Here is a 20,367-nt window from a genome sequence, read left to right as displayed (position 1 = left end):
ATATATATATATATAAGCATCCTCCTACGCCTTATTTACCAATTTAGTTAACTGGTAAAGAACACATCCTAGGTTCGATTTACCTTTTCAATATTGCAGGGCCCATTCATGTAGCCATATGTCTAAAAGCACCACTTCAACCATTTATTGCCGTTAGGTGATGGTCTACGTAGCATTGTACAATCAGCAAATTTACTTCCCTTATAAGTATATACTTAGGTATACTTATAAATTATTATATATCACCATTTACCAAGATGTAACATCACAATTTAATATTGTAAAGCTTATAATACAACCACGACCTTTTATATTTATTTCTACGACCAAATACAGTCTTCTCCATTTTTTCTTAACTCAAATCCTAGAAATAATTAAGATATGGATTTTTGAATGTATCAACTTATCGTGCTAATTTGAAACGTTGTTTTTGCAACTAAAACATTTTTTTCCAATATTCACCTTCAATTTTTCATTATTATCAGTAAACTGCGAAGAAAAGTCTTTAAGTACCTGACTAAAATTTTTTTTGAGAATTTTTCTATTTACGAGAGAAAATTCTTTATAGTTATTTCTACAATGCCAACAGTTATTAATTCTAGTAGAATTTTAGAATAATTCTATTAATTCTTGTCTCTAAAGCTTTTTGGCATACCTACTTAGATATTGGCGTCACAATTTTTAGACTTGAGTTAACATTATTTTCTACGTATAAAATGATCTCTGAAAGATGCTACATTTTTTTAATATGTGTTTATTTATCCACCAAGATGTATGACAATTTTTATAAGCATAGTTTTTATTGCATATATCTAATTATATAAACTAAAATTAATTAAAAATTAAAACAATAACATGAATTGTTATTATTGGGAATTTTTGTTCTACATTGGCGTTATCCTTCCCAAAACAATCTATACAAACCAGTATTTAGTACTTATCTAGTACTACTACTAGGTATGGGAATAATTCATTTGTCAAATACTATACCCAATCGCATTCTCCCTCCTCTGACATAGAAGGTCAGCGTCTGTCGAAAAGTTAGGGGTCTTTCGGAATTGTTTAGAAAGGTTAGATCTATCTAGTTTTTGCTGACGCCCAATTCATTGTGAATGCCAGGTAGCATTTACTGCAACCATGACTCCATTAGCTAAGCATCGGAACTTCCTCTTCATCTTACCTACTTGTTAATCTTCAAAGGAAGCCTGCGTTATTCAAATTAATTACCAAAATTTTATATCTAGTTATTCCTACTAATACAAACAAAGGAATCTTTCAAAAATACAGGACAATTTGAAACACGCATATACAGGATGTCATAGAAATGGTTGAGAAAGCTAATTGGTGAATCTTTATTCAATTGCTTGGGATACGATTTACACATTTTTCCATCTCAGCTTATGGCAAAAAACTTTTCTTGCAGATAGAAAAATAAATTCTGGCACTAACAGTATGAAACGCTAGATATTAGTTATATAAAATTTTAAAAACAAACGTGTCTAAATAGATAGAGAAACTTTAATTTCTTATGTACCGTTTTCTTTTAAAAAATAAGAAAAACACAATAGTAAATATACCTTACGTCGTCCGTCCCTATACAACATCAAAGGTTTGAGAAATATAAATATTGATATAGCCATGTTTCTCTAACTGCAACCATTTTTGATAAAAGTTATAAAGACTAACTTTTTAGTTGAAACATCCTCCATAAAACTGATTGAATTGATCTTTGCAGATATATTGTAGAAAATAATTTAACAAAAATATTTGCATTTTTTTAAAGCTATTTTTTATTTTAAGAATTCATTGAAAGTAAAATGATAAGATATTTGAATAGCTTCAAACAGCTGTCAAGACTTCTATGAACTTACTTACAAAAAAACTCTAAACATTTCAGATGACATATCAATAGTTATTAGCTTCTTAATTAGTACAACAACAAAATTGAAGCGTTATATCTAAAAGAATTATTTCACATACAGGGTGATGTAAAAAATACACAAGTACCTAATCGTTTCCAGTTATGTGTCCAGCTTAACATTGCAATAAAAGAGTTATTATTAAGGTAGAAGTTGAAATTGCACCTAGTCAAGCATGTATAGTGGTGAATTTTAAATATAGTCAACATGACTCCAAAATCTTGTTTGAATTTTAAACTTTGTCAGTAGTGTTTTCACTTACGTATTTTTTTAACATTAATTATTATTGCGACTATTATTTTCTGTGAAAATGTTCATATTCACATAAGTAAACTGAGTTCGGTTCTGTTAAGAGCACGCATTACCGAACTCTACAAACAACTCCTGTAGGCAATAGAAGAAGTCGTTAACAAATAAATAAGATATAGATATATTAGCGCAAGTAGATTACGTAATACTAAGTGGATATTGAAAGATCAATATGCACAGAAACTATAAAAATTGTCCACGAGAGGTGTGGTTAAATCTTAATAAATAAATATACGCCTTAAACCTACACACGATATTTACTTTTAAACTGGCAGTTCATAACAAAGATAAACACCTAGACCGAATGTTATTTGTAAAGATAGTTACAAAGTGAGGACATAATTTATCCAATTTATCTGCCGGTAAGGATTATTATAGCTTTCTGTAAATAGCCGTGTAAAAAGTTAATTTACATTCCGTATCCAACACAAAATATTTGTATAAACTTTCTAAAATTAGTTTGAGCTTTTGGCTTTTCTTTGACTCTACAAACTGTGTATTTTATTAATGAAGTTATAGGTGTTCGCCCTCACATAAATGCTAATGATATCCACAATTATTCTAGAATGCAAGAAAGGAAAACTTAAAGATGTTTAATAATAGTCAACAGAAAAATTAATGTTTATTTGATTTAGACACAATCCGTCTATATTTTCTTCTGGTTTATTCTTATTTTGGTTATAATTTTCTTGGTTTATTATAAAATTTAAGCATCTATCATTTATTTATTTCTTTGTATCTAGAGACAAGTTAATTGTAATAAATTAAAGTAGTCATCCTCGTATCCTACAATTAAAAAAAAAATTTGACTTGCCATACCCATTTTTATTTTTACCCCAATCTGATCTGAGCCTGCTTTGCACAAAGAAATTTTGTAAAAAATTTTAAAATCGTAGGAGGCATTTTCTTAGGAAAAATGCTGACATAATTCAATCCCTATATACTATACCAAAATTCTATTTCGATAGTGCATACAATGTGTTTGCTTTTCAAAGTACAATTTTTTATGAGTGGTATAACAATAAAAATAAACAGTGTTAGTCAAAAAATTGCCTTGATCCTTTTCTCTGCGGGATAGGTACATTTATTTTTACCATTACTTTACTTTCTAAATGCAGCCGGCACAAGCAATATTGTAGGAAATAACTACTCTGCGTACTAATGACACGAACGGAATTATACCCTGAATTTCTAGTAAACAGCTTCGTCAGCAGAGCCATCAAAACCGGTTTCGAACTTATTAGTTACATGGTGTGCATACGCGTGAAATATATCTCAGAAAATGGTCACTACTACCACACTGACTGTTTGTGGTTTATTTTTTTTATATATTGTAGTGTTATTTAGGTTAACAAACTATTATTATGATTATAATATATGTAATTATTTGACATTGTTGCTTATTTTGTAATATTTAATTAATTCTGTCTTAACTTCGTCCTTTATTAGTAAATAAATCAGATTCAAAATTTGTATTTTTACTATTTTTTGTTTGTTAAATTTGTAATCAACATTAGTTCATAGTTAAATGACTGTAGGTATGTATTTATAATTTCCACTGGATGTTACTAACGGGTCAATTTTTTTGATCACTCGATATAATGGCGATCTTTTGTTACAAACTATAATAAAAAATTTTATTTGCTTTGTACAGGATCTCCCCATTACACATTATACATTTAAAAACTTATGCCTACAAATGTAAGCAGCCTGTCTATGTACTACCGAAGTTAAATTTTGGAGCTATGTATAATTCAATTAATCTATCACCTTTCGTCCTAGAAAAATGCTTAATACGAATTTTTTGGGTATAGTAGGCCATGAAATTGGGATATACCTAATAAAAAATTATGTACCTTGGAGCTATGTAAAATTCAATTAATCTATCACCTTTCGTCCTAGAAAAATGCTTAATACGAATTTTTTGGGTATAGTAGGCCATGAAATTGGGATATACCTAATAAAAAATTATGTACCTATCTATAAGGTAGTAAACAACATCGAAAATGCTGAAAAAAAAGTTGAAAATCGACCCATTATTCTAAATTATGAGTGTTATTCACAGTGGAATATGCCGTATAGCTACACTGAAAGAAAAATTGGACTTATTTTCACTCAATTTCACTCAAATGTATATCAATTTTTGTCCACCCCTCTGTTAATATGAGTACAACAAAAATTGTAAAACTATCAGTTTTAATTCAAATATCAAAAATATGTAAAATTATCAAAATGCCCAATATTGACTGAATATGTACTCAATAATTTCACTCACTGAATACATTCAGAAACTTTTTGCTTTCACTCAGACCGATTTATTTACAGTGTAGGTTCTCAATTCTTGTAATATATTTCTTTTTTTTTACTTTTTTCCCTAAAAAATATTTGATTACAATAAAATGTAAATATATTTCAAGTTCTAGAAATATTTTTAGGTTTTCTTTGAACTTCCTCTATGATAAGTTCGATTCGTAAGGCTCTTCAGCTTCAGGGTCTGTTGACCTTATTTAACGAGGTTTTCGTCGATATATCATTGTGGTCATTATGTTTTACATTTTATGACTTGGAGACAGAACCTCATGACAAAGAAAATGAATTTGACGAATACATTACTTCCCAATACCTCTACTACCAATACTACCATATCCCATTGCATTGCACTGATAAACACTGCCTTGCTAATTAAAGAAAAGGTATATCTAAATATTCGAACATGTGTAGAGAACTGTACTACTTGCTCAGTGGGCACATTTAGATTCATTTAGTGTTAACTACCTAAATATAACGTTATAAATAAATTCTGAAGTAAGTAAATAATATGTGGCTTTGTGTACATTATATGCATAAATAGAAGAGTATGAGAAACAGCAATAATAACCATATTGAACTTTGCCTACCCTTTATACACGGACATAAAAATTGTAGCTTAATATTTAAGACCTACCTATTTTATTTATTGTTTTCAGTTTAATGTTCTCTAGGCCATTGCTCTCGAAATAGTTCAAATATTTCACCTCAAAATGCACCTGGACGCTAGAATTAAGGCAACATTTTCATCCAGCAAAAGTCTTCATATTAATGAAAACCGCAGTAAACTTTCCCCAGAAAAAAAATGAAGAATGTTTGTCATATGTTTTTATTATTTTAAATTGCAAGTAAATTTTCTTCTTCTTCTGTTAGATAGGTACATATTGTTTATTTAATTAGCGCTCATAGTTAAGGAGGTCTAATAATTTTAAAATTAATTCAAGAGTATTACAACGTATTTGGTAGCTCATTTTTAAATTTAAACAGTGAGACGTCACTAAAAAAGATGTGTAAAATTAAATATATACTTTGTCTTTTAAATAAGTAGGGAGGTGTTTTACAGATATTGCTTGATATGTTTTTTTTTAATTTTTACTGATTTCGTTAATTAAAATTTTACTCTAGAGAATATGTGTCATTTACTGCATTAATAAATCTCCCTAAATTAATTTAATGTTATTTTCCCTTCACTTAAATATGTGTCTTGGGACAATATTTATATACCTACATAAAAAAGACATTATTTTTAAAAATATTACAATATAATTTTTTCTTCTAAAATTACATGCTTAATGTAACTTTACTTGTATAATGCAATTTTACTTTATCCACTGTGGCGTCAAAATAACCAATGGACCTAGTGTGTAATTTTATGAATTCACGGACTTTTCACCAATTTGTAAAAATTCCTTTATTGCTATTTTAGAAAATATCGTTTTATTACTGTTAATAATATTGTAGTATTTTACTGTTAATTGTTTAAAAAGCAAGTCACTGTAAACTGCGATGTTTTCAACAAATAAAAAACCTCATAAAAAATAATGGCTCACAATATTTCAAAAAATTAAAATGTCGGACAAATATATTTGAAATGGGCAATTTCATCTGCAAAAATATTGCAACTACAGAAGAGCAAAATATTTGGATAATAAAAAAGGCGCCATTATATACGAAAAAGGGTAAAAGATACCGAAGAGACCCTGATATAAACCCTCTTCGCATTGTATTATACCTACATGACTAATGTAGTGTACAACAATAGGGTCAAAACACACATAAAGCCCAAATTCTTTGACAAAGATTAGTTCGATAAAACAGGAAATTTATGTCTACGACTATATAATGGTTTCGTTATATTTGTTTCCGGAAAAACAATATTTTAGGAAGCTTAATTAAAACATTTTTCTATTTCTAACAAGAATATGTAAGAAATTAGGATAATTATTGCGTCAAATAACTTTGTGCACTGAACTTTATTGAATAGGCTGATCTAAGATTGATACTTACACCTAAGTAGTAAAATATGTAATTATAACTAAATATGCACTGTTCACAGACGTAGAATATTTAGAAAAAGTTTTTTTCATAAATATCATATATATTTTTTTATTAGCTCTCACATCTTTTTACTCTTTATTAAGGTAGCTAATGCAAATAAATCCTATCAACAGTTAAACAACATTTTTCAATACCTTAATTAAGGTATTAAACTAATATTAATATAATAATGTTGTTTGACCTCATTTGATAGGATTTGTTTGAATTAGCTTAATACCTTAATAAAGAGTAAAAAATTTAGAAAGCTTGAAAAAAAATCTTGGTATATTAATAATAATAAATATATTGATTGTGTTTGCTTATAAAATCTACATTATTAGATCAGCTTATCCAGGATATATGCCAATAACTTATTTGACCAGGCAATAGCTGTCAGACGGGTGCAGATAGAAGTCGGGGAAAAACGTGTTTATACCTATTGATTTAGAAACAAGTTTTACGTAAATATAGTCTAAAAATGTACATTTAGTAGTAGCTTTTAATACGAAAGAGGTTTAGAAAAAAAGGAAGACTTTTTTTTAATCGAATTAACACAAACTAAACTAAACTAAAAATAACTTTTTATTCTTATTATTGTAACAATGGGGTGTTTTAATTAAAAAATGTGTAGTATTTTGTCAGTTAATACTATTCTATTTGATTTAAAATTTTTTATTTGAATCGTACGCCATTGTTATCGACTTGTGTCGTGATAGACTATAGATATGTTATTATAGAAACATTCTTACTTTCATCTGTCTCTCTGTTACTAAATCAAATAAGGACAGTGGTTTGATATTTTAGTTGAGCTTCCTGTTAACAGATGGCGCAATAACCAAGAATCACTAAAATTACGTATTTATCTAATGAAATATGATTTATAGATTATAAAAAACGTATATTTTTATATTATGAGCGAGATTGATAATATTCTTGATAAAATAAAACTACGAAATACAGCAAACCGCCATGATAGGTTGATCACCAATCACAGCAAATTACGTCACATCTATGTAAATGTCATTTTGTGTCATTTGTACTTCGACAATATCCGCAGTATTTATCTTCATTTAAATATTTTGTGTCCCAACTATCAGTTGTTTAGTTTTGAGTTACCAAAACCATAATCAGGAAACGTCAGGTAGGTACTTGAAAAGTTTCTAAAAGAAGGAAAGAAAATAAAGCTCAACCACTGCGAGTTAATAAACTATCAAAAAGACTGTTATCCCACGATAGCAGGATCGCCTGACGGAATCTGTGAAGACAGTATTGTTGAAATTAAATGTAGGTACCTACCACGAATATGAAGACTTTTAAAAATTATGTGGAAATGGCAGCTACAAATGTATTTAACAGGGTTTCAAACGGGCTATTTCGGTGTAGCGGATTGCAACAACAGTACAAATAAAAAAGTACAAATAATTGTTACATTTGATGACACCTATGTATCAGACTTTATTGGTAACTTTGTATTTTTATTTAACTAATGAATCTTGCAACACAGAATATTAGCACCTTATGTTTTGAAACATAGATATGACGTCACGTAGACGCCATGACGTGAGTTTAGATTTAAAATTAAAATGTCAACATTTTTCTACTAAACCTTTTATTTTCTGCAGAAATGAGATATTTTTTGGAAATAGTAAATACTTCCGAACAACATAGAACAGTTTTCCAAAATCTGTCATCATGCCTATTAACCGGGTGTCCAAAACCACCTATCCACCCCTTCTAAAATCTAGAATATTGAGCGAACGGCAAAATTCAGAGTCATCTAACAGTAAATGGACCTTGCCCTGCCGATTGGAGATCTTTTCAACTTCTGGTTCCGTTCACAAGTAGCCTAATCGGATCGAAAGTCAGTTTTTTCAAATAAATTAGTATTTTTTGCTGATTTCGGTTCTACACCGAAAAATGTGACTTTTTGTTTAAAATATTTTTTTTTCTAAACTGCGTTTTTTGTCTCTTAAATGACCTCTGAAGTTGACGATTCCCGTAAAGCTCTTTCACTTTCGGAAAACGAATTTTCATGAAAGAAATCATCATGCTCAATATTAAGCGGAGTACCTACATTCTTTCATAGGGTTAATATAGTATTATAATAAGGTCTACTCTTGTTTTTTTATAGTAATACATGGCTTTTAGATATTTTGCTGGCAGATAACACTGTCGGCAATGAAAGGTCGTTAAGGTAACCCTTTATAATAACAAATAACGACGTTCATTGTTTACAATGAGAGCTAACATTTTCCTAGAATTGTTAAAAACCGTTCCTAATGTTTTCTGTCGGCGTCGAAAGTCAGTGGAATGTTTTAAAGAACCGCTCATGTAGAAAATATCATGAATTACTCGTATTAATAATAAAACTATAATCAGTTCCTTAAACAAACAATTCTACTATTTTTAAATTGTATATTTATCACGTTCATTATCTATTTTGATAGGCTTTTCTCATAAATAAAAAAAATCTTATGGTTCTAATCGTCAGTTTTCTATTAAATGTCACCGAAAGCAGAAAAAGATCGAAGTGATGATGACGGAGTGAATTTGTTGATTTTTATCCACCGTGTAGAAGTGGATAAAGCTAGTAAGAAAACTTTCCTAACAAATGTGGAAAATAGTACTTTACCACAGGCGACTGCTGTTGTGACCGAACGACACGAAGTGGAAAAGACGCTTTATGGATATTTCAGAAACTAGATTTTTTCTACTAGTGTGAGAAACAAAAAATGAATACCTTATGTCTAGATCATTTTCTATTTTTGTAACTATCTTTAGCATAGAATATATTGACCTCAGTGTAATTAGCTTGCAAAATTTCCAAAAATGGACTAGAACGTAAAAAGCTCGTAGAAAAAACTCGTTATAAGCACAACTTAAAACTATTTTATTGTTCCGATTCAAATAAATAGATCAAGAAATTCGTCAAGGTGATACATGTGATACATAAATTGTACTAAATTTTTTAGATCCACCGAATTGATAAAAAAATAAAAGACAATAGAACTAAAGATTGGCGATTTAATCAACAGTATAATTTTTACTGCATTAGTTGTTATATATACCCAATTATGTTTATTCTGGTGCGGTTTATTGTTAGCATGTTTAATTTTTACAATAGGTAGGGTATCTATCTACATCGGCCAAATTTATTCTAATGTGTAAATACCATAGGGTACTTTCATACGAAATTCATTAAATTCATACGACACAATTTTGTAACACATAGTAGTGATATTTAATTTTTTAGCTTAATGGCATAAAAAGGCTATTTTTTTAATAGTGTACTACCATTTTTATTTATGTTATGTACCTTACCTATTGAATATAGCTATTTAATTTACATAATTATGTAGGTAATTAGATTAGTTATTGGAAATTTTAAGTTTTAATAAGGGCTACTAATATAACTGTTATTTTTTCAAAAAATGTAAAAGAATTTCATAATCAAACAAGAGGAACATAGTATTTTAATTAAAAATTGCTTGATAATTGTATAGGTAACAAAATTTACACGATGGTGGTAGAATTTCTAAATATTAGGTACCTACGTATCCCATTATTTTCTGTAATATCTTCATAACCAAGCATAATTTTGACATTTTATACGTATATACTTTTTGTGTAGATAAAATTCTTTACCTATTTCTGATAGTGTAGAAATTTAAACGTACAAAAATGTTGCAGAAGATATTAGCAAACGGTTGTAGTAAAATGAACGCCCTGTATGATTTAACCTAATAGGAAAATAATCACTGCATACTTCATGGAGAGAAACTAAGCAATAGCAAATTTTGCTCAATTCGGTTAACTGGGTTCTGATTTAAGGAGAAAACAAGAAATAAAAAAATAACACCCTGTAACTTTTTCCTGCGACATATTTCGTTTAAGCAAGTTTGGTTAAATCGGCACCATTTGGGTTCTAGATTATACCCTTGAAGTATGTAACATTCGTTAGGTGACACCCTTTATACGTAACACAAGGGAAAGAAGACTATCAAGTCATTATTTTTCTTGATTTTATTATTAATGTGAATGAAATGTGATAAAACAAATAACTTTGCAGTTTTAAGTGAAAGGTAAGTATAAAAGGTGTTCATAACCTTTTTCGAAACCTTAGGGAAATCTAAAGCCACTAGCTTTCGACATAAGGGTGCCGAAGTTTTAAAAATATATCAAATTTAATCAAATATACCTCAAAATATACTAAAAGAAAAGCATTTTCCACTTTATTCCAAAGAGCGCGATATTTTCGAATTAGTATTTGTTTAATTCTAGAATAAGGTTACCACACAACTGAATAAATTTACCTAATACCTACTTATACATACATGTAAAATTATTGGTTTAGCTGCAATAATGTATGGGATTTGTGTAGGTATATTAAATAAAATTTTTAATGCAGTGCAAAATTTAAAAAAAAATCAGTAACGTAGTTTAAATTTTTATGGGAGCTGTGTTTCCTTGCCCTTCCAAATACAAAATTATGTACTTACTTTTAATTAAAAATTCGATACATTTTTTTTACTTTAAAATATATTTGAATATGTGGTAAGGTTATACTTTAAATTTAAAAAAATAACTCGAAAACAGCTAATTTTTTCGAATAAAGTGGAAATGATTTTTTCTTAGGAACAACATACGAATGAAATGTATTTATCTATACAACAGTGGCGTCGAAATTCTGAAGTTCTTACTACGATGAATTATTACCTTTTTCAGTACAGGTCATACTCTTCAGATATTTATTAAATGAGATACGTAATTCTTTTAACGTCAAAAATCCTAAATATCTCAAAACTCAACGACTTTCGATCCTTGGATTAAGATTATTTTCTCTAAAATGATCCAAAGAACAGCTATATGACATTATGACATGGATTTATAAAACACGATTTACATTACATGTAAATACATTACATGAGGTGTGGTTTGTGAAAAAGTTACCCTCTTCTATACCTACCTGCTTTAATGAAGTTAGTGTGAATCTAATTTTACAGTCTTATTATTTCTGAAATTGATTTAATTATGCTCCATTCCTCTTGCAGATTTGTATTTAAAAAAATATAAACCTAATTATTATATTGTTAACGCTTTGACTATTTTATTATTAAATTTTACGAAAATGTTTCATTTAAAACAGAAATGAAAATAGGGGGAAGAAATTGTTGTACAATAGAATAAAGCAAAAATATATTGATATAACTTAACATCCTAAATCTGATATATTGATATTCATTTTTTCTTCTAAGTTGTAAATGCTTCATTTATCAAATCTAAATTAAAAATTGCATAAAGTTAATTTTGCGTATCTAACTGATGTGGAATAACTAATTTAGGTATATGATTTAAAACCTCACTCAGGTTTCGGTAGTAACCGTCAAAATACAATACAATATTTAGGGTTCAACTGTTACAATTATAGTGAACATTTGAGCGTTAATTAGAACTTCCTAGTAGAACCTAAACATCTAATCCTGGACAATTAATCCGTATCCATGTAAACAACGAGTAAAGGGAACCGGGAAAATATAAGTCAAGCAGAAAGACGTGCTTAAACACTCGAACAAATTGTGTCAACGACAAACAGAGAACACTCACAGTCCCTACACCTATACGTTGTAATATGCCAATAGTTATGATTAAAACTGTAATTCGGTGAAATTACGTGTTCAAATATAGGGACATGCAATGCTAACAAACAAACGGACAAAAGCTAATAATAAATAATGACCTACCTTTCCCCTCCCAGGGTGACGCCCGAAGAAAAGATGACGACAAAGACGCCAATACCAGACACAAGGACGCCAGCGTCGAGACGCACTGCGCGCTCTGTCACCGCACTGCACTTCACTACACTCCATCACGGCACGCCACCTGAAAAAACATAATTGCTTCACTCCTGGGTAATTTAGCTCACAACGTTAGTATTTAACTATTAACCCATTGACTCAGGCGGGGTACTTCACCCTAAGCTATATATAATAATACATTCAAACCTCCCGTAGTAGTACCATTAAGTAATGGGGCGTGGGGTAAAATGAGCAATGTCTAATACTTGTCTTATTTTAGCGTACTCGGAATTTTCCGAGGAAGATGCCGACAAGAAAAATCCGTCGCATACCAGTCAGTCACAACATTTACATAGTGTCGATATTGCGAAAACGAAATTCACAGTGGAAGAAGATAAGATTAAGGGTGGGCCATCGCTGCAGCCGGCATGCCCCAATTGTCAACCTAGGGATGAATAGGTATTTGTAAAGCCATTATCACCAGTGCCATTTGAACCAGTCCCATACGTTTGCAGAGGAGGGGGAGTTTAGTAAATACAATTACAAATAAGTTAAAAGGAAAAATAACGAAAACTAAAAATAAAATATGGAAACAGATTTATGAAAAAAAATTACCAATTAAAATATTCAAAAACAGGTAAATAATTTTATAAAATAAGGCTATAACAACAAATTAGATTTTTTCTTTATTTTTTGGGTATTCTGCCACATGTGAAAATATTTTAAAAAATTAGTAAATTGACTGATCCATTTGGCGCAAGGGTTTATATTACAATTTTACTATATTACAAATAAATAACTTCAGACAATAATCAATTAGATATAAAAAGTTATAAATAATATAGAGTTAAATAGAGTTTTTCTTAACTTAAAAAATTAATTAAAATTTTTACTAATAAATTCATCATCTATTTACCCACCGGTAAGTCATCATCTTTACCTATAGATTTAGGAATGTAACTATATAATTTCTTAACTTTGATATATTGCAAATAAAAATTTACAAGGGGTTAAGATTTAAAAAATTATTACTTGTTACAGAAATCACAAATAAAAATACTTCTCAATCTATTTCATCTAAATGGCATCATCAGATTTTCTCTGTTGAGTTTTTAGTACTAGGTGGATCTTAATCAATTTTGCTCCTGTCCTTTTTTTAGTTTTACGCTAACTGCAAATTTGCAGACGTTTGCGATAGAATATTAGAGGATTTAGAAAAGTGTATTATAATTTGTTATCAAGACTATGCAAATAGCTTAATACATTTCTAATAAAATAAAAATACGAGTGCTAATAATGAAGTATGTGTTTTCTAAAAGGAATTTTAGTAAAAAGGTAATTATGGGTTTCAATATGTATTTTTTTCTAAAAGTTTTAAGTTTCTTTTATAATTTTGTTCCTGAAAGAAACTACCTGAAGTAACAATCCTAAGTAAAATTTGGAAAAAGTAAGACCTTTCTGCTTTACTTACTTTTACGTTTTGGTCTTTGTCAAGAGTGGCGTTAGAACAACAAGAATACAAGACATTTATTTGAATAATTAAATTAATAATTTCAATGTGTCAGGTATCTGTTTTTGTATACCTACATATGTTTAGACAGAATATTGTAGTTGAATACATTTAATACATTTAATTTTTGTAAAAATACAAAGGATATGTATAGTCTTTCCGAAATTCAGTTGAACATGTAAAAAACCGCCTGGCAATAAAATTTAATGTTTCATAAGCGTCCTTAAATTTTTCTGCTAAAGGTAAAAATTATAATGATTTGTATATAATTTGCAGAAAATTTCTTTTATATGTTCATTTGGCCAATAACATATTTTAATTATTATGTCCTCAAACAATTTTATTAGATATATTGATGGTAAATTTCGTTTTTTACCGTTTCAAAATGTCTCCAAATTGCCATGTTGTGATAATATTATTTCTCCCTTTCGCAATTGTAATATCAGTGATTAATAGAAGGTGCCTATAATTATTTAAAATTACATGAATCACACCAAATTACGCATTGCTGCACTGCACTGCTTGGCAATTTGTCGACGACTTGTTAGCGGCTGAGATTTATTGCACAGTAGCCCAACGCAACTGAATTCGTATTTCGTTTGCCCGCGCTCGCATTTTTCAACTGGGCGTATACATTTCTACCACATCCTCGTTTGTTTCGACCAGACCTGTATATGGGGATGGCTAAATAAATATGGGAACATTTTTTTCAAATATTTCAATGCCGAGTTGCTGCGTCAGCGACCGAACCTGGTCCTCTTAGTTCTTTAATTGAGATCGGAAAGACTATACAAGATTAACAATGTCGAACACCTGCAGATATTAAAATAGTAAGGTTAAATACCCTTTTTAAATATTTCTTGAGGATTTGAAAAATAGTGATTAATTAAATAATATAAAAAATGTATTTTTATTATTTATTATTTAGAAGCTCGTTGTGCACTTTTACACATCAAAATAACACCTTCCTAAAACATTAATATTTTATTTCTGTCCCGTATATCATTCCTAACATTAAAAGAAAACGTGCTTATAAAATAAAAGAAACTATGTAGGTAATAAGATTTTCTTTAAAAGAAAAATTTCTGTTTACTTCGCTGACTTTTGTGTCGTTAGAGATTGGTGCTATATAATAAAAATATCATGCGCAATGGGATTAAATTAAAATTATAAACCGCATTTTAGTTAGACAAGCCGTTTCCATTTTGATATCTACTTTATGCGTGACTGCACTCTGAAGTTTCACAAATCGAGCAATGAAATGTAGCTTAAAAACGTATTTTTCGTATTTTATATAACTCTGTCTGGATCTATTCAACATTAGCATGGTAATTGTTGGATCAGGCTCAAGTAAACGATATTTGCAACTAAGAGTTAGCCATAAAAACTTTAACTTTATGTTAATGAAATAACAGATATCCTTTTAAAAAATACCAGAGATAATTAAGATTTGAGTTTTTATACGAGACGACATAGTTATTATTTCGCATTAATTAATACATCCCGATTAAAAAATTCGATATGCAAATGTAAACAGCAGTACACGCATATTATTTCTATATTGTGACTGTTATTGATGTTTTAAATTTTATAAAAATCATTGGCCAGTATTTAAATCTTTTGTGACTCATTAATTTTCTCATAGGTAAATCGTTTGACACTGACAGTTGCTGGTAACTTAAAAAAAAACATAAAATACCTATGCTAATACATTTTTGTATTAATAAATATTGCCTTTTTACTTACCCATATTGTATATGTACTTATAAGACAATTATTAGCAGTACCACCATAAATTCATTACTTAATGGTAAATGTCAAATATTATAGTGTTTTTTAAATGTTTTCATGTTTTCTTGTTTCACGTTTATAATAATAATAAAAATAGATGTTTTATTTAGCATTGCTAGTAAAAGGACAATAAATATCACATAGACGAGGGTAGGATAAAGTGGAAATTTTGTTCCTTGCATCTCAGATTATCTCTCCACAATGCACTACTGCAATATAGTGCTTGCTTTTGTAAAATAATAAAATCTAGACACAAGACTGCAAAGTAAAAACTTTGCCCTTTATAATAGGGCAGTGGAAATTTTAAATAGCCAAGAAAACTGACGAAGCAGTTATGGGTTAACCCTTGAACCTTTGCAAATATCCACGTGGAAGTTTTTCGAAAAGAAAGCCCATGAGCCGGCAATTCGAAGGCCAAAATGATGGTTCAGATATGTAGAAGGTACATTTATCATTTGCCTTCATAGATGTAATATAATAATAGAAGCAATTTTGTACCAAATCAATCAGGAAATTAGCTTCACCACTGGATGGAATAAAATGGTACCTTGTCGTTTCCTGATCTCCTTGTTAAGAGACCGACAAATATCTGAACACTGAGTTTCATCACCACCTAGTCTAGAAACAAGGTATTGTCAACACATTAGTATATGGTACATCTGTGAGCCGCAACACAGATACGACAATCTACAGCACTTACGATATGCTTTTGGAGGAAATAGATACATAGATACACCGACAGGAATATTGGAGAAATCACCAGAAATGCACCGAAGAACAAAGAAAATGGGGAGTATCTAGTAACTCTACAAAGATGTACTGAAACAAGCTGCATCTTAAAGAAATTTAACAGTATCACAAACAACACCACAAGGAAGATAGGGGCAGCCTTTTCCAAGACGGTCTGCAGGAATAATCTACTTCAAGACCCTGATATATAGAGCATCCCATGTAAATGCGAAATAGTAGGTATACATTAAACAAATAGAGAAACACGTTAGTACAAGGTTAAAGAAGCATAAATGTCACTTGAAGAATCACAACGTAGAAAGATTAGCAGTGGCCAAACCAAATTGACATATAGGGCACGTAATGGATCTAACTAATACCAGAATTCTAGTGAGGCAGATAAGATTTACACAGTACGACATCAAGAAGAACAATAAAAATACTTAGTAGAACTAGAAAATTACAAGATTAAACAAAACAAGAGAAAATACGCTAATGGTGACATATCAACAAGATCTCACCTGCGTCTGAGGCTATTCTTCCGAGCATGAGCATTAGGAATAACAAGACTAATGTTAAATTTTTACATTATTTAAATTTAGGAATATTTTTTTATATCGTGTTTGTACGTTTTAAGCACATTAGTGTATCTATTTTACGAAACACGTGTTGGTTGTTCTTAAATATGTACTTCCAAATCCTTGTAAAAATAAATCAAATAAAATTTAGGATTGCAATACTCTGTATTTGCTCGTGTTTATGAACAAATATGTCCACATATTTAAAACTTTTGTTTTCCTTCCTAGATAGAAAACAGAAAATCAGTGCATTTGTACAAATTAATTTCACAAACTTTAAACTGTTCTTTTCACAAAAATTTTGTAGGTATTGAAAATACGGTTTTAAATACAATTTAAGTAATTACAGAAAACTTAAATAATTTCCACTATGCTCAGTGGCGTCGAAATTCCAGGATTCCTAATTAGAATGCCTCCCGGCATCTTCACAACTACTTAATATAATTGAATACAAACTCAGTGAAATTTTACGTTTTCTTAGTTAAGTCGCCAACCCGAGTTTCAGTAACCTACGTCAAAACTGAGTTTTTCCAAAAAATAAACATCCTGTAACTTATTGCAAATGAAGCAACACAAAATTATTGTATAACAGCCATTTGTGCTTCTTCATTTAAATACACCACGTACACATAGGTATTAAAATTAAGTAAGTAATTAGGTACTCCTCGTTCAGATGAAGGCGTCCGTAGATAGGTAGGTATATTTTACACTATTTTTAATAAATAGAGATCGGAAATGTTGGGGCGGCTGCAGTGTGGTACAGGGTTGGCTGTAGGCCCGGTTCCCTTTTATGTAATTTTATTCAAAAAAGAAACACAACCGTTACTTTCTTATAACTGCATTCTTTTCATTATAAGAATATATGTAAGTGTTTGCATAATCGCATGAAACAAAAACTTATAAAATATATAGGTATGGTACGTAATAAGTAACAGCAAAAGTTAAAAAATAATAATTTCTTACCCGATTGTAGAAAATAATTATTAACAGTTTGTTGTCCTTAGTGTTCCACTTTTGATCGTCTCCGGCGATCCGCAAGTATCTATTTCGAAAACGAAAATGACCGTTCAACTTTTAACGTGGCCGCAGGGGCTTATCTAAAATAGTCGAAGCTTTTACTAATGGTAACGAAGTATCAACTACTTCAAATATAAGTAATCTCACTATCCGCATTATTGTACAATAACATGTACATGTCTGCCTCTAGCCTGAAGCTTCGCATCGAACAATTTATTCGACAGCTACTAAGGCCTACTCTGCCGGCCTGGCCGGTGAATAATCCAGGTCTGCGTATGTGAGTGAGTTTGGTTGAGTATATGGCACGTGTTTTTTTGGCAGTCAGTAGTATTGTAAGTGTATTGTGTGTGTATTGTAAGCATAGAGTAGCGCCAGGCAATACTTTTGTTTAAATAATGTTTCAGATAAATGTGACGTTTATTAAAATTTTTATAAAAATTTTGCAGCTACGAGAGCTAACATGAAAAAAATGCAATAATAAAAGTATTCAAATTGTACCACAAAACTGCTAAAACAACAGCAAAAGTTATTCAAAACTTAAGAATTGAATAATAGTCCTAACAGATAACCCGAGTTCTAAGTAATTAAGTGCCAAAGATTTTGAGAGTTAAGATTATGTATTTCATTGCTTCTTCAAAAATATCGTTAGAAGAAGATTTATTAAAGAAATTAAAACGTAAAGTGAACTCAGTATTATTCAATTTTGGATTTAAATTCAACGACTACTAAAAACGTAATAACTTGACAAATAAATATTTGAAGGCGATATTAATCAGTTAGTTAATATTTCCAAAGTTCTGATTCTTAAATTTAACTTCTTGAAGAATAGAGTTGTTAATTCCATACAGTGGGATTATAATTAATAAATCTTTAAGCGCACCTACTAAAATCACCTATCGATAAATTAATAGATAAATTATTATTAATACGTATTAAACTAAAATCATTCTCTGTAAATAAATGCCTATTATTTTAGCAAATTAATAAAAATTAGACTACACAGTACATTAATTTTCAATGTTTCGAAAAAATTAAAATTCTACTTCTATTCACAACTTGTGATTGAAGCCTACCCATCTTAATATGCCTCTCAACTGGTCCCTCATATCGCTCTGATAAAACGTAAAACTCTAGTTAAATAGTAAATTATGTTCTGATCTGGGGTAGATAAAATGTACGCATAAATCATAATCTAATTAGGTTTATCAGAAAAATACAGGCTAGGCATTCTAACCAAACAAACAAACGATCATAATTTGTCTGGAAGAAAAATGATTGTCTCAATAATGCGCGTATACGAAAATACTGACTGGGACGAAGAAATAGATGTTGATCATCGATTTTACTAATAATTTTATAATGAATACCTACAGGTTGTATTCTAAGGTGATGCCATGACATCAAAAGTGTGTTTATCATTTTGAACAAAAAGCTTTAACGAAAATATTTTCGAGATATAGGGTGTTGAAATTTAATAAAAATGTCTCTTTAAATACCCCTGACGATATTTGATGTAGACCGATAAAACTCGGGTTAATATTTTACTTAATTAGACAACAATTTTCTGAAATGATTTACAACAACGTTGGCAGAGAAGGACATTGTCATTGAGGATTGATTCGACATTATCTTGGAAATTGATAAGATTAATTTATTTCTAAGGAAACACAGACCTTCCAATTAGAAATATGGGTAATTTACTATTTTAAAAAAAAATTAAAAAAATGTTTGTCTTCATCCTCACAAACATTGTACTTACGCTGCAGAGTGAGAATGAAGACAAAAATACTCTTGTATCAAATTGAACAATTAAATTTAATGAAAATGAATTTAAACCATGAAATAGAACATAAACAATGTTTATTATGTACCTACACAGTTATATAAATACAACACATCTTTAAAAATATTAATATCACAATAAAATGTGGCAAAAATACACAAATACCTATAAGTATATAGTCTTTCTAACATCAATTGAAGAACCAAAAGGATGACAGTATGTACCAGGTTCGGTCGTTCACGCAGCAACTCGGCATTGGAATATTTGAAAAACTTGTTCCCATATTTATTTAGTCATACTCATATACAGGTCTGGTCGAACTAAACGTGCAGGTGGTAGAAATGTATACGCCCAGTTAAAGAATGAGCGTGCGGGCAAACAGCAATACGCACTGTTGCTCTGGTCGACTGCGTCATAAATTTCAGTTGTTGACAAGTCGCCTGGCAGTGCAGTGCCGCAATGCGCAAGTTGGTGTGATTCAGGTAATTTTAATTTATTATAGGCACCTTCTATTAATCATTCATATTACAATTGCGAATTGGAGAAATAAGAGGGACATTTGGTTTACCAATATTATTATAACACGGCATTT

The sequence above is a fragment of the Anoplophora glabripennis genome, unplaced genomic scaffold (genome assembly GCF_000390285.2).
Source record: "Anoplophora glabripennis isolate ALB-LARVAE unplaced genomic scaffold, Agla_2.0 scaffold25, whole genome shotgun sequence".
In the NCBI taxonomy this organism is placed as follows: domain Eukaryota; kingdom Metazoa; phylum Arthropoda; class Insecta; order Coleoptera; family Cerambycidae; genus Anoplophora; species Anoplophora glabripennis.
This window is presented reverse-complemented; position numbering follows the sequence as displayed.